Below are 22875 nucleotides of genomic sequence, written 5' to 3'. Positions count from 1 at the left end.
GCAGAATACCACTTTTTAGGAGCTGATCGTTGTGCCAAGCAAATGAGTTTTGCTTAATGACTAAAAATAAAAGGTGCTAGAAGTGGGATTCAAACCCACACTTTCAGAGCAGACTGAACACAACAGCTTAGACCGCTCGGCTGTCCTGACTATCAAGTGCTGTATATGGCCACCTGCAGGTTGATTTTGAACTTTTGTGTCTTGTCACAAGAAATAAATGAGGGCAACAGGTGTTTCTCTGACTGACACCGGGGAAACAGTGAGACAGACCTTGGAGCAAGGGTCTGGTTGTTGCCAAACAGCAAAGAAAATATTAATTCCGGGATTTCCCAAAAGAGCAGTGACCTCGACATGATTTGAACACGCAACCTTCTGATCTGGAGTCAGACGCGCTGCCGTTGCGCCACAAGGTCTACACCTGGAGCTTGAGATGTTCCTCTATATGAAGATTCTGCAATACAAGGGGCTTTAAAATCCCTGCCCATTCCCACCAGGTATCAGAAGAAGCGCTCACCTGCCAGTCACCGTATGTTTTTTGGTTAACTTTCGTGTTGTTTTCACGGGAAAGCATCAATAATTAACCCGTCATCTTCTTTTGTACAATGAAAGAAATGCTGACTGAGGGACAGTCGATACTTCAATCATTTGTTCTGTGCTTTGCATGTTAACTGTTAAACCATATCCCATTTTACACACTGTGTTTTAGGAGTCTGGTTCAAAATCCTCATCGCTGGCGACACCAGGAATCTGGGGCAACTTTTGTCAAATTTAACAGCACCGGTTATTCCGACACGCCAAATTTCTCCGGTGGATCCATTTTCTCTCGCTAAAAGTTATCTATTTATTGGTGAAATAAAGAGCAACTAAGGAATAAGGGAGTCCTTTTGCTAAGAGAATAAATAGAAAAGAAAAACAGCAAATGCTGAAAGTCTCAGCAGGTCAGTTAGCATTTGCCAGGAGACGAGACTCGCCTCCGATTGTTCCCCGATAGGAAATTTAAACATAATGGTCCCGCCCGGGATCAAACCGGTGACTGTCACGTGGAAAGCAAACGTGATAAGCGCTACACTACGGAATGCTCTGGCACAGCATCCCCAACAGAGGGGAGCTGACCAGTGAGCTCCCTCTGTGCTGATCACCACTGATTTTTAATGTGGAAGCAAGTCATCCTCGACTCCGGGGATTACCGAAGAGGAGAGGAGGATCAGGAATGTATAGGCTCACCTTAAACAACTTCTGTCCCACACTGAAAGTTCTCAATCCTTCTCCTCCGCTGCCCTTTACAGAAATGTCACAAATCACCCAGCCACCGTGTTCACTTCCACATCCTCACAGTGGGGACACAGAGGCTCCTACCGTCTCCCCGTGATCAGCGAACTCAAAATTAAACCGGGAACACGTGTCCGGCAAAGGGCAGGAGAAGCGGGAGAGTGTGTAAGCTCGTTCTGTAACAGATAGTAGTGGGGTTATTAACGGCGATTACAGCAATCATTAATCCTCTCACACACCTCAATTATGTTTCTGCGATGAACTGATTGAGAATGGAAAGGGTTAATGCTCGGGATCTTAACCACTCGACCACCAGGGAACAGCTTCGATAATTTGTATCAATATAAAAATATATGTTTATATATGAACCTGAATATCAACGGCTAGCTGTCTAGACCTCATGGCACAACGGTCGTGAATCTAACTTTGAGTGAGAGAAATTGTTCCACAGTGACACCCATTTCATCTTTTCAACACTAGAAACTGAGACAGGGGAAATAAATAGAGAAATACAAGCACAGGGATACAGACAAGAGGAAGAGAGAAGGGAAAATACTGTCCCCACACAGAACTAATGCAGAAACCCCTCTGCTGCGCTCGGGGTGGCCACCCGCAGCCTGGATAGACTAACGTCCCAACAGTTCATTGACTGTCGGAGTGGGACCGTGCGGCGCTTCAGAAGACAGGTCGAAAAAGCCAAGTCACTGATTCGGTCTCATGTGCTTCTCTAATCAAGAGTAGCCACACACAAAAACTTGCTTTTATAATGGCTATACATTACCATTCTGATTGTCAAGCAGTTGGTTTGTTGATCTAAAAGCGTGACTTCAGCTGAGTCGAAGTTAAATGAAATTTGCGAGAAGTCTTGGGTTCCAATCCTGGACGAGTCCATTATTGTCCCGGCGAGTTTTGAAATTGCATAGAAATTTTGCAAAGAAGGACTTGCATTTCTGCAGTGCTTTCAGAACTCATGTCGTCCCAAAGCGCTTTGCAGCCGTTGAGTTATGTTTGAAGTGTTGTAGTGTGTGGAAAGATGTGCCCAAATCACCCCACACAAACCTCAACTCTTTGCGAAGGAGTTTGGTGCAAATAATCAGGTGCCTCAGGGACTTGGGCTTTCTTTGAATGAGTTCTGCTTGTACCTGCATTCAAGCTTGAAACAGCAACTGGGCTTCCATCTCACGGGAGCAGCGTGTAGCGGTTCGCGAGTAGGTGACGAGGTTTGGGGTTGATGTGCGTCACTTTCAATCTTTGAAATTTCACCAAGCAAAGAAATGGTGAATCCAACTGTCCCTGCAAGCATTCAGTTCCTGTTTAATCACAGGAATATCTGCAGTCAGGAGCTGAAAAGGAATTAAAACCTAATACTGGCTTCGGGACAATCAGAATACTTCATCACAGACAAGGCACCGGAAATCTGGAAGATCGATCACACCGGTTGTGGGAGAGCTGGTTGGCGGTGACATGGAAGTGTCTGCAGTGTGCAGGACCAGACTGCTTCCACGCATCCACAGTGAATGTCCCACCCTTTATTTGGGAAAAGTGCAACTGAGAGTGGACAAGTTCCAACTGGTCGGAGCAATCTGAAGCTTTAACTGACGGACACCCTGGATTGGGATGTCTTGCAGTGTACATTTGCGTCAGTCTCTGTGGCGCAATGGGTTAGCGTGTTCGGTTGTTAACCAAAACATTGGTGGTTTCAGCCCCCTCAGGGACTTCAACTGTTTTCCCCAAGGATACTGTGCCGCACAGTTCCAGGTTGTCATTGTGTGCTTTGGTGTCACGAATATATTCTGCAAACATTGCCAGCTGTGCTGTTATCCAGTGAGTTCCCACTCCAATACTTTTATGAGCATTCAGTTCAATTGTCGAGTTTGAGTGTATCCAGAACTGAACATAGATATCAGAAAATTTAACAAGGCTGTGGGACATTGTGCTTTGTTAATATTGAAACACTAACATGAATAAATCCATTTTTTCTAATATTTAATTAAACGAGTTTTCAAAATGTTTCCGCCCAGTTTCGAACCAAAGATCATTTGCGAGTGAAGAAAATGTGACAACCACTGCACTACGGAAGCACTGCAATTGAAGTGATGTTAGGAACATAACCAGAGCTTTAACCTACACAGCTGGCCTACACTTCAGGAGCTGGTTTTACGAGAATAGAAAGACGGTGCTATATTTAAGAAGTCTGTGAGTGTGGCAGGAATTGATCTCGTGTTTCCCAGACTTTACACATAGGAACAGGAGATGACCATTTAGCAGCGAGTGGTTAGGATCTGGAATGCACGGCTTGAAAGGGTGGTGGAGGCAGACTCAATCTTATCTTTCAAACGGGAGTTGGATCAGTGTCTGAAGGAAAAACAATTGCAGGGCTACGTTAAAAGAGCGGGGGAGTGGGACTCGCTGAGAGTCGGCACGGGCTCGACGGGCTGAATGGCCTTCCGTGCTGTAACCATTCCATGATTCTATAAGTTAGCGGCACATTTCATAGTGTGGGTGGAAGCAGAACATTGCAAAGGGACATGGATTGAGTCGGCAAAACTAGAGGCATCTGATTCAGGAGATTCTGGTGAAGCGGAAATTCGGGAGTTTAATGACTTTGAAACGAACATTTTTGTTTTGTGCAGCTTCGGTCAGAGAAATGTTTGTGAAAGGAATGTTTTGCAGAAAGGGATGCAGCATTTCATCTTCTGTCTTAACACTTCTTTCTGGGTGTCGGGTCACATTTCCTTTCGATGTTATTCTTCCAGAATGTATATTTTCTTTGGTGTTTCACAATAACCAGACCCTTGCTCTAAAGTCAGTCTCACTGTTTCCCCAGTCTCCTGTTGATGTTACCAGCAATGAACATTTTGAACCAGACCCCGACAGCAGTGTGTAAAATGGTTTATGGTTTAAGAGTTAACTTGCAGAGCATAGATAAATTATCCAATTATGGACTCTCCTTCAGTTAGAATTTCTTTATTTGTGCAAAAGAAGATCATCGGTTAATTAACGATGTATTCCCGTGAAAGCAACATAAAATGTAGTTAAAAAGTAATCAACAAACTTGGTGTTTGAACCCGAGAATCTGAGATTAAAAATCTCACGCTGTATCAACTGAGCTCGCTGTGCTTCTGCTAAAGCAAACGTTTTTGTCACTGATTGCAGCCAGGCGCCTGTTGGCTCTGCCCCAGATGTTTAAACTTGATGTCGAATAACTGCCAGAATCTTCTTGAATGGTGGACCAGCTCGAGGGGCCGAATGGCCTACTCTGGCTCCTAATCCTCACATGTTTATGATCATATGACCTTTCACAGGAGAACAATCTCGCCCTGAGCATGCATGGGGAGAAAGCTACAGCAAATATTCCCACCCGGTGAGCTTTCGCGTGTGAGGCGAACGTGTTAACCGCTACACTGCGGAAACATCGCCACTTTCAGCACCAGGTCAGACGGAAATGTTAAGCGAGCAGGTGAACTGCTGAATCCCACTTTTAAGGAGCTGGCCGTGGTGCCAAGCAAATGAGTTTTGCTGAATGACTAAAAATAAGAAAAGGGATTTGAAACCGCGCATTAAGAGCAGACTGCAAACTGAACGCAGCACCTTCGACGGCTCGGCCATCCAGACTGTAAGTTCATTTAAATTTTGAACTTTCGTGTCTTGTTACATGAAGTGCATGAGGGCATCTGGCATATCTGTGCCTGACACCGGGGAAACAGAGAGACAAACCTTGGAGCAAGTGTCAGGTTATTGCCAAATAGCAAAGGAGTTCACAACTCCTGAAGAACAATGATCCTGACATGAATTGAATACACAGCCTTCTGATCTGGAGTCAGACACACTACCGTTGCACCACTAGGTCTACAGTGCAAATTTTCCATGTTTGGAAACATGAAGGTTCCTGAAACACAGTTTCATTTACGCTGCATTGGTTCAATGAAAGGGCTTTAAAATCCCCGGCCACTCCCACCGTGGGTTAGACAGCATCAGAAGCAGTGCCCACCTGTCACTCACCCTCTCACACCCGCTTTCATCACCTGCTGCCCGCGGACTGCAGCAAATCCAGTTCATCATCATCAAAGGCAGTCCCTCGAAGCGAGGATGACTTGCTTCCTCGCCAAAAAAGGATGAGTTCACAGGTGTTGCAATATTCCAGGTCCTGAACTGTATGTTGAAGGGTGGAAGATATCTGTGCGTGGATTTTTTTAACATGTGATGGCCGTTGCACCCCAGCTATCACACGGGCTTGACAGAGCGGGGCCTTGGTCCAGTGGCAAAGGTTAAATAAGACGACTGGAGACCAGCTCTGCTGCACGGACCCATTGTGCACACATATCTCAGTGTGGGCTGGCCCGTGCTGCCCCTGGGCCCCTGGCCCTGAACTCATGCCTCCCCTGGGCCCCGATCACATCCCTCCACAGTCTCTTGCCGCTCCTTCGCCCCGATCTCGCCGCTCCTGCTGCATCTGTCCACGCTCCAATCACCGACCTGGACCTTGATGACGTCACTCTTCGCTGCCGCCGCCCTCCTGCACCAGCTCGCGCTGCTCCCTGGTGTCGTCTCCCGGGACCTCCAAGCTGCTCCCAGGGCCGCTCGCCGTTCCTTTTATGGCCCCGACCTGCCGCTGGTGTTCTCCCGTTAGTGTATCCAGGCTGTGGGTGGCCACCCCGAGCGCAGCAGAGGGGTTTCTGCATTAGTTCTGGGTGGGGGCAGTATCTTTCCCCTTCTTTCTTCCTCTTGTCGATATCCCTGTGCTTTTATTTCTCTATTTATTCCCCCTGTCTCAGTTTCTCGTGTTTAAAAGGGAACAAAAGATGAAATGGGTTTCATTGTGGAACAATTTACTTCACTCAAAGTTAGATGCACTGCTGTTCGCCATGAGGTCGAGGTAGCTAGCCGTTGATTTTCAGGTTCATATATAAATATATATAAATATATCTACATCTATCACAACTGTTCCCTGGTGGTCGAAGGGTTAAGTTCCGGTGCACTAACCTGGTAACGATACTCGATCAATTCATCGCATAAAAATAATTGAGGTCTGTGAGACGATTAATAATTGCTGTAAGCACCATGAATACCAATACATTCTGTGATAGAACGAGCTTACAGACTATCTGGCTTCTCTTTCCCTTTGCCGGGCACGTGTTCCGGGTTTAATTTTGTAAATTGAGCGAGTTCGCTGATCGCGGGGAGACGGTAGGAGCCTCTGTGGCACCACTGTGAGGATGTGGAAGTGAACACGGTGGCTGGGTGATCCGTGACATTTCTGTAAAGGGCAGCGGAGGAGAAGGATTGAGAACTTTCAGTGTGGGACAGAAGTTGTTTCAGGTGAGCCTCCTCATTCCCGATCAGCGCAGAGGGAGCTCACTGGTCAGCTCCCCTCTGTTGGGGCTGTTATACCAGTGGTTTCTGTAGTGTAGTGGTTATCATGTTTGCTTTACACGCAAAAGGTCCCTGGTTCGATCCCAGGCAGAAACATTTTGTTTAAACTTGCCAAATGGGAACAATCGGAGGCGAGTTTAGTCTCCTAGCAAATGCTGCCTGATTTGCTGAGGTTTCCAGAATTTGCTGTTTTTATTTGCTATTTATTCTCCTGGCCAAAGGGCTCCCTTATTCCTGAATTGCTCTTATTTAACCAATAAATAGATAACTTTCAGTGAGAGAAAACGGATCCACTGGGGACCTTTCGCGTGTGAGGCCAAGGTGATATCCGCTACACTGCAGCCCATCAAAGGGAAGAAACCACTGAATATAAAGGATGAGCTCACAAATATCAGGGGCAGTGCAGTCTGGTCAACGTCAAACCCTCCTTTCTTATTCAGCAGAGGCATGAACGGGAGTCAGACGCCACAAAGTATAATTAAAGGCACAAATACAAGTAACACTTCAAAATCTTTTCACTGTAAAATTATTTTACTTTATTTGAAATCCTGCTGCATTGAATCTGAAAATGAGCACCGTAGGATTTTATCTTCACTAATGATTCTATTTTCTGTGCATGGTAGGAATAACCGGTGTTGTTAATTTTGACAAAAGTTGCCCCAGATTCCTGGTGTCATCAGCAATGAAGATTTTGAACCAGACACCTACAATACAGTGAGCAAAATGGGTCAACATGCATAAGAACATAAGAAAATAAGAAATAGGAGCAGTAGTCGACCATACACCCCTCGAGCCTGCTCCGACATTTAATACGATCATGGCCGATGCAATCATGGACTCAGGTCCACTTTCCTGCCCGCTCCCCAAAGCACAGGACAAATGATTGAAGTGTCGACTCTCCCTCAGTCAGCATTTCTTTCATTGTGCAAAAGAATGTGAGGGGTTAATTAATGATGCTTTCCCGTGAAAGCAACACAAAATTTTAAGAAAAAAACATAAGGTGACTGGCAGGTGAGCGCTGCTTCTGATACCTGGTGGGAATAGGCGGGGATTTTCAAGCCCCTTGTATTGTGAAACCTTCATATCGCCGAACATCTCAGACTTCATGTGTGGACCTTGTCAGGCAATGGTAGCACGCCTGACTCCAAATCGAAAGGTTGTGTGTTCTAATCATGTTGGGGTTGCAATTATTTTCAACATTGTTCTTCCAGAAAATATTTTCTTTGCTGTTTGGCAATAACCAAACCCTTGCTCCAAGATCTGTCTCACTGTTTCCCCGGTGTCAGGCAGAGATACGCCTGCTGCCCTCATTTATTTCATGTGTCAGGACACAAAAGTTCAAAATCAACCTGCAGGTGGCCACATCTACCATTGAATACTCAGGGTGGCGGAGTGTTTTAAAGTGCTGTGTTCAGATCGCAGTTTCCTCTGGAGATGCATGTTCGACTTTGACATTTCTTCTTTTTAATCATTTAGTGAAACTCATTGTTTGACACCACGACCACCTCCTTAAAAGTGGCATTCTGCAGTCCACCTGCTCGCTTCACATTTCTGTCTGACCAGGTGCTGAAAGTGCAGATGTTTCCGCAGTGTCGCGATTAACACGTTCACCTCACAAGGGAAAGCTCCCTGGCCGAGAATATTTTCTGGAGCTTTTTCCTCATACATGCTCAGGGGCGAGTTCTGTCCTGAACACTTTAGCTGAAGTGCTGAGTTCATTGCCCATGTTGTTAGCAGCCTGCCAGTGAATCTGTTTAAGATGTTCAAACAGATTCCTGACAAAGATTTCCCGGCTCGCTTCCCGGAGACACCGTGGTCACCAGCGCCCCAGTTTCAGTGGGTCAGCCCCGGGAGGTAGGCCATCCATTAGAGAATACCCAAGATCAGGGATCAGTCTACGGACAGGGATCCCCAGCCGGCAGCCTTCGGCGGTGAGGGACTCACAGGAGAGGTCGTGGTGGACCAGCCACGAACTGAGAGTCCCCAGCCGACAGCCCCCGGCAGTGCAGAATCCTCAGTTAATGAAATGAACTCAGCAGCCACACCTAAAGGGGAAGTGTGTTGTTGCCCCAGAGGGGCCATTCCCCCGATAATGTGGGACTCAGGCACACCTCCAGTCAGAACACTCTGGGTCCTGCGGTACAGACTGCCTCACCGCCGGCCACACTGGCAAACCAGAGGCTGAATAAGGGAAGGAAAAGAACAGGGATTAACTTGGCCAGTCGGAGACGGGTGGCAGATGTATATAATAGCACGATATGAGTTTAAGAATGTTTAAGAATTCTAGTTTTAAATTAAAATTTTTGAAATTTCAGGTCACCACAACCTCACGAGGAATCCATGGTTAAAGAAGTAGTGAGAGGAATAAGATCGGTTATGAAGGAGTTGTGGCTGGCAGTGTAAGGGGTGGTTTTCAGGGAGTCAGCTTTCCCTTCTGACCTTATATGAGCGGTTCCGAATCGCTCGCTGACCCTTGGTTCTCGACACTGGAATTATGAAGGGACTGTAAAAGACTTGGACCGACAATCGGTTTCAAGGTAGGAAGAAGGTATGGCTTTATTGTGTTTATAAAGAAGTAAAAGGCACACCTTTAATAACACACACAGACCAATACACACTGAGGGGTACAACACATTGAATTAATTGTCAAATTACAGCCTGTGGGGAAAAGAATACAGCTTAAACTCGAAATGGGGTAAAGAGGAGAATGCAGATACATTTACACAAGTTATCCCAGTCTCCCCCCTCCCAATTCCCCTAACTAACTAAGTTATAGCTCTGAGGGTTCAGGGGCTATGCTCACCAATCCCTTTAGACAGTTGCCGGTGATTCGTGGTTTCGGGGTTCGCTGCACTTGGCCTTCTAGGCGAGCCGTACCCCGGACAGAGGAGAGGACTTCGGACTGCGTAGTCTTCGGTTGGGGTGCGTCCGTTGATACGCTAAGTTGCGTTTTGGATGTATGGGGTAAGTACCCACTTTCTTTGGTTAGGAGTAGTTTTAGTTAGTCCCTTTTGGTAATTTCTTCCCCGTTGGGTCGTTCAGAAGTAGATTGTAGAGTGATTGTCAGTTTGGTTGCTGACAACCTTCCGTTTCGTAGGCCTCGTGCTCGGTCAGTTCTTGATGAATTCTGGTAGTTTCCTTCACTGTTCCATTTCTTCACTGTAGAGGAAGTAGGCTGCTTGCGTCTGTGTCTGTTATCCAGTCTATGTCCTTGTTCGAGTCAGTGCGAGTTCCAGTCTGTGTTCTGTTAGTTTTTCCTTGTAAAACTGGGGGATAGATATATCCCCCAAAAAAGGCTTTGTTATCTCCTATCAAATCTCTTGGGCTCTGTTTAAACTGTTCTGTCCATTGATTTTCAAATGTCTCCTTTGTCGGCAGTAACTCGATTAGGGTGTGAGAATGTGCTATCACTGGTTTTGCATTGTTTGAGGATTGTCCAGTTTTCCTGACCATGATTTCCATTGTGCTTGATTGGGTCATTCGATTATCTCTTATGGGATGAATAGATCCCCCCAGACAGTCTGGGATCCTTAATACATGAATTTGCTTCACAGAGTTTAGCCCCACCTCCTGTATTCGGTAACTCTTTTTCGCAGCCAAAATGTTGTAGAATCTTAAAATTGATCTGCTCCTTTCCATAGATGTTTAGTGGATCTCAGGCTTCTGAAATTTAGGTCCATTTTGAATTCCCTTTCCTATGAGTCCAAACACTGTGGGGGGGGGGGGGGGTCTCGATGAATGCATTTTATCCCCTGCAGGCATCGTCTGCCCCTTTAAACTCATTTCAAAATCCCAGAAATGAATTCTTCTCCTCTGCAGGGGAAAGGTACCAGGCATCTTTGCGAGATATTGGTAAATTCTACATTCCCCCCTGTGATACCATGTCATTTATGGTATCATCTTACAGGTGAGCAAAGTTCCTGGCTCTCAAGAAATAACCTTCCCTGTAAATTAACTAAACTAATACCCAAAATATGCATTACACTTATGCAACATCACCACAGATACACACTTTTCCCTTTACAGGTACAAACTTTTTACGTTTACACCCTCCCAGCTTGGAGGGGGTTCCATCCCTACAATTGCATTTCAGCACAGTTACATTTCATTTCAATTACATTATATTCACCAGCATGTAGTCAACGTACAACCACATTACAGAAGGAAGAACATAGATTAAAATTAAACAACATCAATTGGTCTCCTGAGGTTTGTCCATCACCTGGTAATGTCTGGATCCTGCCCTTGAGAACTGCTCTCAGGCTGGCTGACACACAAGACAAACTCAAAACAATCACCTAAACATTACTGCAACATTACCCTCAATTCTAAACTAAACCTTAAAATGTAAAATGGTGCAGTCAGCAACCTTCGACTAAAAATTAGAGCTATGTACAGCCGCCACCCGTCTCCGGGTGGCCTGGTTAGTCCCTGTCAGGCCCATGCCAGGTGCGGTCTGATAGCCGCCTGGATGCTAGGGTTTCCCCGCAGCCGGTGAGCTGGAGAACCTTGTCTCTGGGACAGCTCGATGCTACTGCTCCTGTGAGACCCTCACCGCTGGAGGCGGCTGGCTGGGGGTCCCTACTCTGAGTGGCCTCTGTACTTCTGACCTTCGGCCTTTCCTGTCAGGCTGCCCTTCTCCTAGGGTAGAATCGCTGAGGCTCAGATGCCGGTGACCACGGTATCTTTGGCCGTGGTGTACGGAGGGTCCTTCTCAGGGCTTGGGTTACTGGGGGTGCGTCCGAATCCCAAACGATGGGTGGGATAGCCCCTCCAGTTTGCAATTCACCGTCCCTATAGGCACGGTTTCTGAGCCTGCCACATTCCCTGTGGGCCGTCCACCGTCGGGGGCGGCCAACGGAGGGTCCCTGTCCTGAGGACAGTTCACACATCCCGGCTGCCCTCTGTGCTTGGCTGACCCTGGGTTGTAGAGCTTGCACTGGTTGATGTGGAACCACTTAGTACAGCGGGGCAGCTTTATGGCATAGACCATCGGGCTTGCCTTGTCGACAATGCTGTATGGCCCCATATATAATGCTTCACAAACCCCGACCCGAGCATGGTTCCTCACCATGACCTGGCCTCCTATCTCCCATTCGTGGTCTTTGCTGGGTTCTAGCAGCATTCGGTTACTCTGATGCTGTCTGCCCATGTTACGAGCAGCCTGCCAGTGAATCTGTTTGAGGTGTTCAAACAGGTTCCTGACAAAGCAGTCCCAGTTCACCTCTCTGAACTGACCTTCTGTGAGCACCGGGGCAAGGACATGGGTGGGGGTCCGCATGAGCTCGCATGGGGAATACCCCGTGCTCTTTGACTGGCTGGCTCTGATCCCGATTAGGACCAACGGTAAGACCTCCACCCACTTTTGGGGTGAGTCTCCTGTCTCCTTCCGCAGCCTTTCTTTAATGGTGTAGTTTAAAAGCTCCACATTACCCGATGACTGTAGATTGTGGGCAATGTGCCATTTCCCCTCAATGCCGAGCACGTTAAGGGTTGCCTGCAATAACTGCCCGGTGAAATGGCTCCCCTGGTCCGACTCCACATACTGTGGGAGTCCCCACCGGGAGAATACTTCCCTCACTAGAATCTTAGCTGTTCCTAGTGCGGTGGCTGTTCGGCAGTTGAAGGCTTCAACCCATTTTCAGAACACGTCCACCAGGACTAGCCAGTATTTGTAGCCTCCCTGGGCGGTGGTTAGGGGCCCGATGCAGTCAATTTGGATTGACTGCCATGGTCCCTCTACCCTCCTTACGTGTCCTAGGGACACCTTCCTTTTCTGGGGGTCAGGGTTGTTCGCAGACACACCAGGCAGTTCGCACAGAACCCACGGACATCCTCCCTGAGTCCCGGCCACCATCCTGCCTGTTCCACCCGTTGCCAGGTGGTCTCATCCCGGGGTGTCCCACTCCTGGACCCTCATGGGCCAGTTTTAGGAATTCCCTCTGGTGCTGCTGTGGCACGACCCATTGTCCCTCTTCAAACAGCATGCCTTCATTAACGGTAATGGCTGCTGTGCCGTACGGACCTTCTACTCTCTCTCCTCTAGCTAGCGCGTTCAGGACAGCTTTCAGGACCGGGTCCTGTGCCTGAACTGTTTTTAAGTCCGGGGCCAAAGCTATCCCTGTACTCTCTGCTGCCCTGTTCTTATTCTTGACCGCTGCTATGCGGCCGGTGTCATAGGGGTCGCAGAACTTTCCCGTGCGGGCACCTTCTTTGGCCAGTTTGTCAGCCTGTTGGTTTTCCTCTGCATGGGGTTCGGTTTTTGAATGGTCCTTCACCTTATGTATGTAGACCTTTCCTTCTTCCCCCACCGCTGTCATGATTTTCTCCAGCAGGGGCTTGATTGCCAGGGGACTCCTGTCAGCGGACGTGTATCCGCGACGGGACCATATAGCCAGCTACTCTGTACACGAATTGCAGGTGAACATACTCTCCGAGCAAATCGTGTACGGGGTAGGGAATTCCTCGGGGTGGGGCACCACGTACATTACGGCGGACAGTTCAGCATGCTGGGCGCTCATGAAGCTGCGGAGCTTGATTACCCGGGCAATACCTGACCTGGGGTCATAGGCTCCGCACTCAGTGAGTCGTTTGCCAGCAGATACCATGCTGGACCCGTCCACGTAGATGTCCCGGCCTGTAGGGTGTAACCCAGCCCGAAGGCAAATGTTCACCTCCCATACCCCTTCTACGGCGCACCTGTGGGCTTTCCCTGGGTAGATTAGGTTGGCTGCGAGCCTTGGCTCATGGGGGCCTTCTACTCTGAGGTCCATCTGGGAGAGGAGCAGGGTCCAGTGAGCAAAGCGGGCAATGCTCACCATCCCGTCCTTAATCACCCCATCTAGGAGCATCTGAATAGATGTGTGGTGGGTTAGGAGTGTTAGAGGAGACCCTCCCGTGAAGATCAAGGATCTTTTCACTGCCCAATGTGTGGCGAGGAGGTGTCTCTCACAGTTGTAGTACCCCTTCTCCACATCTGTGAGGATCCTGGAGGAGTAAACCACCGGTCTCAGCTGGCCGTGCCGCTCTTGAAGCAGCACTGAGCTCAAACTGTCCCCGCTGGCTGCCCTTCCAGGAAAAACTCCTTTCCTACATCTATCGCTCCTCAGGCTGGCGCGGTCTGCAAGTCCTTCTTGAACTGATTAAATGCTGCCTCACAAACCCTCATCCCAGTCCCACTCTACCCCCTTGAGTAGGAGCCTGAGCAGAGGGGCTGCGGTGGCTACATAATCCTCAATAAAGTCTCTGCAGTACCCGGTGAGCCCTAGAAAGGATCTTACCCCTGTCACTGTGTTGGGGGCTGTTAACTCCTGTACTGCCTCCCTTCTAGCCTTGTCTATGGCCCGTTCCCCAGCGCACACAGTCAGCCCCAGGAACTTGACTTCCTTCTGGCCGATCTGTGCCTTATTCGGGTTCACTTTAAACCCTTCTTCTTTTAGCAGCTCCAGCAGCTCAGCCAGCAGTGGGTCATGCTCCTCCCCCTGATCGGTGAACAGGAGCAGGTCATCCACATACTAACCAACTGCTGGGGTCTGCTAAAGCCCTTTAAACAGTTCGCCATGCATTGGTGAAAAATGCTGGGCTGTTGTGGAAGCCCTGGGGAAGACAGTTCCACGTGTATTGTTGGCCCTTAAAGGTAAAGGCGAACTTGTACTGGTCCTCCCGATATAAAAGAATGGACCAGAACCCATTTGAAATGTCCAACACCGCGAAAGTGGTCGCGGATGCTGGAATACTCCCTCTGAGGTTGCTACGGCTGCTACAGTGTGTGCACAGGCAGGGATATTCTTATTTAGCACTCGATAGTCCACGGTGGCCCTCCATGAGTTGTCCGGTTTCTTAACCGGCCACAGTGGAGAGGTCACATGGGTTGCTATCGGTCTTAACACCCCTTGCTCTACCAGTGATCCCAGCGCCGTTGTCAGGACTACCTCTGCCTCCCTGGGGAAGTTATATTGCTTTTGTGGTTGGGTCATGAGGTCCCCTTCTATACTAACTTCCACCCCCGTTACCTGCCACAGTCATGTTTGTGGGTGGCGAATGCTGCAAGGTGTGCCCGTACATATGCCTGGTACTCCACTGGGGTGTTACTGACCAGTAATTCCAAGTCATAACCCTCCTTTGGCTTCACGGTACACAACGTTCCCTTGGCCTCTTTTTCTGGGATCGCCGCCACCTCACCTTCCCTGTCTGTCTCTATGGCTCCCCATCGACAGTGGTTCCTCAGATCCAAAAGGATCTAGTGGCTAATGATAAAATCAGCCCCCAGGATACATTTTCCCTCCTGCTCCCATTTCATCAGGACACACTTCCATTTGGTTTTGAGTGTCCCCAACTGAATGGTGAGCGGGATGGGAAACAAACCAGTTTGCTCGTTGCCTGTGAACCCCACTAGACTGCACGGGACCCCGTTCGATAGAGGTGAGGTAGCCGGGTTATCTGCATGTACAAGGGTGCAGGAAGCACCAGTATCTAGCAGGTAGGTCCCGTTCACTTTCTCCACCTCCATTGTAACGCACGGTCTCTTCCAGGCATCGTACTCTAGGGAACACAGGTACACAGGCTGCGCTGGCTATAGTCATACACATGGGTGGGTTGGAGCAGAGGAATTTACCGTACCGGCTACTGTACCGGTTGCGGTAGCTACTGCTCCCAGTCCATTTATAAGTGTCTGCAGGGTTGCTACGAGTGTCTCATATGAGTCGGGTGTTCCTGCCCCGGCCTTACGGGCTGGGTCTGAAGTGGTCTTTCCCTTAGTCTCTTTCCATGGGTTCCTACAGTCCTTCCTCCAGTGCCCACTTTTCCCACACCCAAATCTTTCACCCCCTTTGTAGGGAGGATTCCCACCTTCCTGATGCCACTCTCTCTTGCCTTGGCTGGGTTTAATCTGATGGACTTTCCCGTTCCGGTAAGCCAGGGTCAACTGTCTGACCACTGTCTCCTCGGTGGTTCTGGGATCTCTTGGATCGAACCAGACCTAGACTTTTGCCTTTGTTCCAGGTAAGCTGTTTGCCACCAGGCTGCGGAGCCAGTGAGCCAGCTCGTTAGGGGCCAGGTGGGCCCGGTCAAGAACCCCACTACAGGCCCTTTCGTAGACCGGCCACAACCTGTCGGCGAAAGCCTGTGGAGTCTCCCCATGGAGCTGTACTGTCGTCTCCACTCGGGAGAAAGGACTCCCGTCGTTCATACCCATGGCCTCTAGAACCTCCTCCTTCAACGTAGCGTACGTGTTTCGCCCCTTTCTGCTGTCCGCAGAGAGGGAATGGCACAGCTTGGTGTCTCGTGAGAGGAGCAACAGCTTAGCCTGCTCTGAATCATCGCACCCGTTAATATCCCCTGTGTGTTCCACTTCCAGGAAGTGTACCGAGGGATCCCCCTGTTGGGTGAGCTTAATTAGGTGGCCGATCATAGCGCTCAGTTTCTGGGTGTCATGGGGGCTATGAAATTGCTTACTAGGGGTCCTGCTGCCCCATTTGCACCAGGTGGGCCAAACGTCTGCTGCCGGACCGAGTGCATTGGCCCTGGTTCCAGCCCTCCTTGTATTGGCTTGCCTGCTTCCCCCTGCTACCAAACCGATTTAAAACTTGGGGCCGCCGGTAATGGTAGTTCGCAATCCTTGCATGCCCCGCACTCTGGTTGACACCCCCGCTGCTCTGGGCTGTTCCCGGGAGCTGCAGGTGGTGACTGCGGGGTTTCTCCTTGCTCTACCAGGTATTCCTGGGCTAAACCCGGGTTTATCAGGCACACCATGCCTTTAGCCCGGGATAGAGCAAGGTTCAAGCCTTGGCTCAGCTGCTGGCAGGGGCCATGGTCACCAGCCTCAAATTCCCTGGTACTGGCTACCTAATAGGCTACCTGAATGTCTTTCACCCTCTCCCCATAATCTTTAACTTGCTTGGCGAGGCAGGAATTATATTCCCGCAATGCAAGTTCGCTATTCTTGGCTTCAATAATCTGACACTGTAAAAGGTCCAGTTGGGTTTTGTGCCTTTCTTTAGTGAGCTCTCTACTTTCCTTTCACTGTCCCACCTCAGTCCACAGCCTTTCCCCGACTGTGTCCCTTGCACTGGACCTCTCTTCTGCCTGCCTCAATACTCCCTTTAATTTCTCATTCTCCACATCTAGAAGCCGGATCTGTTGCTGAAGGCAAATTAGCCAAATCGCCTTCTCTTTTGACTTTTTATGGTCCTTGCTCTCGGTCCATTGAGCTGCAGCATCTTCTGGACGCTCAGCATACAATAGATCGAGTCCCCACTCCTTCGCCACATTTACCCTCTTAAACACATAAGAGGAAATTTCCTCTTCCTTTTTGCTTCTTTTCATGAAACCACTCTCTCTCTTATCACGTCCCTTGCCCCAGAGGCCCTTGGTGGTCACCATTATGTAAGGGGTGGTTTTCGGAGGGTCAGCTTTCCCTTCTGCCCTTAAGTGAATCGCTCCCACACCCTTGATTCTAGACACTTGAATTATAAAGGGGCTGTGACAGACTTGGGCAAACAATCGGTTTCAAGATAGGAAGCAGGGATGGCTTTATTGTGTTTAAAAGGAAGCAAAAGGCACATCTTTAATAACACACACAGAACAGTAATAGCAACAGACACTAAGGGGTACAACACGTTGAATAAGTTGTCAACATACAGCCTGTGGGGAAAAGAATACAGCTTAAACTCTAAATGGGGTGAAAAGGAGAATGCAGATACATTTACACAAGTTATCCTAGCCTCCCCCGCTCTCAATTCCCCTGACTAACTAAGTTATAGCTCTGGGGGTTCAGGAGCTATGCTCACCAATCACTTTTGTCAGTTGCCGGTGAATCGCGGTTTCGGGGTTCACTGCACTCGGCCTTCTAGGCGAGCCGTATCCCGGACGGAGGAGAGGACTTCAGACTGCGTAGTCTTCAGTTGGGGTGATGCAGTAAGTTGCGTTTTGGATGCATGGAGTAAGTACCCACTTTCTTTGGTTAGGAATAGTTTTAGTTAATCCTTTTTGGTAATTTCTCACCCGTTGGTTGTTCAGAAGTAGATTGTAGAGTGGAAATAAATGTCGATTCTTCGGTTTTTGCTGAGTTGGTTTCGGTTGGTCGTTTCGCTGGTTGTGGTGACCCGGATTGTCAATTTGGTTGCTGACAACCTTCCGTTTCGTGGGCCTCGTGCTGTTTGCATGCTCGGTCGGTCCTTGATGATTTCTTACACTTTTCTCCACGACTCCATTTCTTCACTCCCCACCTCCGGCTGCTTGTGTTCTTTTCCTTGTAAAACTGGGAATAGATATATCCCAAAAAGGCTTCCTTATCTCCCACCAAATCTGGCCCAGCTCTTTGTTTCAAGGGAGCTGCTCATTAGTTTTGAGCTCTCTTCTTTGTCAGAATTTGTCGGGCTTGTTCAGCAGTAATTTGATTGAGTTGTGTCATTTCGATAATGGTTGGTAATTTGATTATCTATTAGGGGGTGAATTGGTGTTGCATAGTTCCCCCAGACAGTCTGGGATCCTTAATACACGAATTTGCTTCACAGAGGTTAGCCCCATGTCATGTATTCCGTAACTCTTTTTTCGCAGCCAAAATGTTGTAGAATCTTAAAATTGATATGCTGCTTCCCAGAGATGTTTAGGGGATCTCAGGCTTCTTTTAATTTAGGAACAAATTAAATTCTCTTGCTTATGAGTTAAAACACTGTGGGGGCTCCATGAATGCATCCCCTTTTATCCCTTGCAGGCCTCGTCTTCCTCTTTAAACTCATTTGTGTCCCAAAGTTTGTCCTTCCATTTTAAAAGTCCAGAAAGGGATTCTTCTCCTATGCAGGGGAAAAGATACAAGGAATCTTTGCGAAATATTGGTAAATTCTACATCTCCAAAGCAAGTAAAGCAGTATTAAATATGGAAACCAAAACTGCACGCAGTATTCCAGGTCTTGCCTTACCAATCTCCTTTATAACTGCAACAAGACTTCTCTGCTTTTCTACTCCATCCCCTTTGCAATAAAGGCCAAGATTCCATTGGCCTTCTGATCAATTGCTGTACCTGCATGCTAACCTTTTGTGTTTCATGCACAAGTACCCGCAGGTCCCGCTGTTACTGCAGCACTGTGCAATTTTTCTCCATTTAAATAATAACTTGTCTTTGATTTTTTCTGCCAAAGTGCATAACCTTGCACTTTCCAACATTATACTCCATCTTCCAAATTTTTGCCCATTCACTAAGCCTGGCTATGTTGTTTTGCAGATTTATTGAGTCCTCCTGACACATTGCTTTTCCTCCAATCTTTGACTACGTTACACTCGGTCCCTTTTTCCAAGTCGTAAATATAGATTATAAATAGTTGGGGTCCCAGCACTGATCCCTGCAGCACCCCACTAGTTACTGTTTACCAACCAGAGAATGAACCATTTATCCTGACTTTCTGTTTTCTGTTAGTTAGCCAATCCTCTATCCATGCTAATATATTACCCCCAACCCCGTGAACTTTTATCTTGTGCAGTAATCTTTTATGTGGCACCTTGTCAAAATGCCTTCTGGAAGTCCAAATACACCACATCCCCTGGTTCCCCTTTATCCACCCTGTTCATTACATCCTCAAAGAATTCCAGCAAATTTGTCAAACATGACTTCCCTTTCATAAATCCATGCAGACTCTGCCTGACTGAATTATTTTTTTCCAAAAGTCGGAGAAGCAGTGACCGGAGGAGGTTTGAGCAGCGGCCTATAAAGGCCCAGCGGGAGTCCGGGGATCGGTGGCAGTCGGAGGAGCAGCGGCTGGAGGAGCAGCGAGCAGCGAGCTACAGCTGGTGCAGGGTCAAAAGTAAGAAAGAAGTCAAAAGTAATCAAAGGGTGACGTCACAGCCAAGAGGGTAAGTGATTGGCTGGTTGAGTGGTGAGTAGTTTTCTGTTTCTTTGTCTTTCTTCTTGTTCTTAGCAGCAAGACACCTTTGGCATGTTGTCAAATTAAGTAATCTAATGGTTAAGTCATGGCAGGAGAGCTCGGACATGTGTCATGATCCTCCTGTGCTATGTGGAAAGTCAGGGGCGCTTCCAGTGTTCCTGATGACTACATGTGCAGGAAGTGTATCCAGCTGCAGCACCTAACAGGCCGCATTGCGGCACTGGAGCTGCGCATGGTGTCACTCTGGAGCATCCGCGATGCTGAGGATGTCGTGAATAGCACATTTAGTGAGTTGGTCACTCCGCGGGTAAAGGTTACTCAGGCAGCTAGGGAATGGGTGACCATCAGGAAGAGCAGTGGAAGGAAGGTAGTGCAGGAGTACCCTGGTGTCATCCCCTGCAAAAAAGATACACCATCTTGGGTACTGTTGGTGGAGATTACTCATCAGGGGAAGGCAGCAGCAGCCAAGTCCATGGCACCAGGGGTGGCTCTGCTGCACAGGAGGGCAGGAAAAAGAATGGGAGAACAATAGTGATAGGGGATTCAATTGTAAGGGGAATAGATAGATGTTTCTGCGGCTGCAATCGAGACTCCAGAATGGTATGTTGCCTCCCTGGTGCAAAAGTCAAGGATGTCTCGGAGCGGCTGCAGTGTATTCTGGAGGGGAAGGGTGAACAGCCAGCTGTCGTGGTACATATAGGTACCAACGATATAGGAAAAAACGGGATGAGGTCCTACAAGCTGAGTTTAGGGAGCTAGGAGTTAAATTAAAAAGTAGGATCTCAAAGGTAGTAATCTCAGGATTGCAACCAGTGCCACGTGCTAGTCGGAGTAGAAATTGCAGGACAGCTCAGAAGACTATGTGGCTTGATGAGTAGTGCAGGGGGGAGGGGTTCAAATTCCTGGGACATGGGAACCGGTTCTGGGGGAGGTGGGACCAGTACAAACCGGACGGTCTGCACCTGGTCAGAACCGGAACCAATGTCTAGGGGAGTGTTTGCTAGTGCTGTTAAGGAGGGTTTAAACTAATATGGCAGGGGGATGGGAACCTATGCAGGGAGATAGAAGGAAGTAAAATGGGTGCAGAAGCAAAAGATAGAAAGAAGAAAAATAAAAGTGGAGGGCAGAGAAACACAAGGCAAAAATCAAAAAGGACCACATTACAGCAAAATTCTAAAGGGAGAAAGTATATTAAAAAGACAAGCCTGATGGCTCTGTGCCTCAATGCGAGGAGTATTCGTAATAAGATGGACGAATTAACTGCATCAACAGCAATTAACAAATATGATATAATTGGGATTACAGAGACATGGCTCCAGGGTCAACAAGGCTGGGAACTCAACATCCAGAGGTATTCAACATTCAAGAAGGATAGACAGAAAGGAAAGGGAGGTCGGGTAACGTTGCTGGTTAAAGAGGAAATTAACGCAATCGTAAGGAAGGACATTAGCTTGGATGGTGTGGAATCTGTATGGATAGAGCTGCGGAATACCATAGGGCAGAAAACACTCATGGGAGTTGTGCACAGACAACCAAACAGTAGTAGTGAGTTTGGGGACAGCATCAAACAAGAAATTATGGATGCGTAAAGGTACAGCAGTTATCATGGGCAACTTTAATCTGCATAGACATTGGGCTAACCAAACCGAGAGGCGGGAGTGCGTGGTTGGTGAGGCCTATAAAAGGCCCAGCGGCAGCGAGAGGCGGCCGCAGTCCGAGAGGCGGGAGTGCATGGTTGGTGAGGCCTTAAAAGGCCCAGCGGCAGCGAGAGGCGGCGGCAGTCCGAGAGGCGGGAGTGCATGGTTGGTGAGGCCTATAAAGACCCAGCGGCAGCGAGAGGCGGCGGCAGTCCGAGAGGCGTACCTGTGCAGCTGCAGCGGGGAGAGAAGGCAAAAAAGAAGTAGAAAGAAATCAAAAGGTGACGTCACAACCAAGAGGGTGAGTGATTGGTGAGTAGTTTTTCTCTTTTCTTTTTTCTCTTCTATATCAGTGAGTAACTTTTAACATTATTGTTGCCAATTTAAGTGTATCTAAGGGTTAAGTCATGGCAGGAGAGCTCGGTCGGGTGTTATGCTCCTCCTGTACCATGTGGGAACTCAGGGACGACTCCAGTGTCCCTGACGACTATATCTGCAGAAAGTGTATCCACCTCAAGCTCCTGACGGTCCGCGTTGCGGAATTGGAGCTGAGGGTGGATTCACTCTGGAGCATCCACGATGCTGAGAATGACATGAGTATCACGTGTAGCGAGTTGGTCTTACCGCAGGAGAAGGGTCCACAGCCAGCTAGGGAATGGAAGACCAGCAGGAAGAGTAGTGCAAGGAAGGTAGTGCAGGAGTCCCCTGTGGTCACCCCCCTGCAAAACAGATACACTGCTTTGGGTACTGTTGAGGGGGATGACTCATCAGGGGAGGGCAGCAGCAGCCAAGTTCATGGCACCGTGGCTGGCTCTGTTGCACAGGAGGGCAGGAAAAAGTGTGGGAGAGCGATAGTGATAGGGGATTCGATGGTGAGGGGAATAGATAGGCGTTTCTGCGGCCGCAACCGAGACTCCAGGATGGTATGTTGTCTCCCTGGTGCAAGGGTCAAGGATGCCTCGGAGCGGGTGCAGGACATTCTAAAAAGGGAGGGAGATCAGCCAGTTGTCGTGGTGCACATTGGTACCAACGACATAGGTAAAAAAAAGGAATGAGGTCCTACAAAACGAATTTAAGGAGCTAGGAGCTAAATTAAAAAGTAGGACCTCAAAAGTAGTAATCTCGGGATTGCTAACAGTGCCACGGGATAGTCAGAGTAGGAATCGCAGGATAGCGCAGATGAATACGTGGCTTGAGCAGTGGTGCAGCAGGGAGGGATTCAAATTCCTGGGGCATTGGAACAGGTTCTGGGGGAGGTGGGACCAGTACAAACCGGACGGTCTGCACCTGGGCAGGACTGGAACCAATGTCCTCGGGCGATTGTTTGCTCGTGCTGTTGGGGAGGATTTAACCTAATATGGCAGGGGGATGGGAACCAATGCAGGGAGACAGAGGGAAACAAAAAGGAGGCAACAGCAAAAGACAGAAAGGAGATGAGGAAAATTGGAGGGCAGAGAAACCCAAGGCAAAGAACAAAAAGGGCCACTGTACAGCAAAATTCTAAAAGGACAAAGGGTGTTAAAAAAACAAGCCTGAAGGTTTTGTGTCTTAATTAAGGAGTATCTGCAATAAGGTGGATGAATTAACTATGCAAATAGATGTTAACAAATATGATGTGATTGGGATTACGGAGACGTGGCTCCAGGATGATCAGGGCTGGGAACTCAACATCCAGGGGTATTCAACATTCAGGAAAGATAGAATAAAAGGAAAAGGAG

At 48.4% G+C, this 22875-nt stretch overlaps 2 non-coding genes across 2 annotated transcripts; one reads left to right on the top strand and one right to left on the bottom strand.

Moving 5' to 3' along the window:
• Positions 1-341: 341 nt before the first annotated feature.
• Positions 342-413, bottom strand: trnaw-cca (transfer RNA tryptophan (anticodon CCA)). The gene has a single exon. It is a non-coding gene; the product is annotated as a tRNA-Trp (tRNA).
• A 6252-nt stretch (positions 414-6665) lies between these two features.
• Positions 6666-6738, top strand: trnav-uac (transfer RNA valine (anticodon UAC)). Its single transcript has one exon. It is a non-coding gene; the product is annotated as a tRNA-Val (tRNA).
• Positions 6739-22875: the final 16137 nt, after the last annotated feature.

The sequence above is a fragment of the Pristiophorus japonicus genome, unplaced genomic scaffold (assembly GCF_044704955.1).
Source record: "Pristiophorus japonicus isolate sPriJap1 unplaced genomic scaffold, sPriJap1.hap1 HAP1_SCAFFOLD_42, whole genome shotgun sequence".
Taxonomy (NCBI): domain Eukaryota; kingdom Metazoa; phylum Chordata; class Chondrichthyes; family Pristiophoridae; genus Pristiophorus; species Pristiophorus japonicus.
The sequence above is the reverse complement of the archived record's forward strand: the minus strand, read 5'-3'. Positions and strand labels throughout refer to the sequence as shown.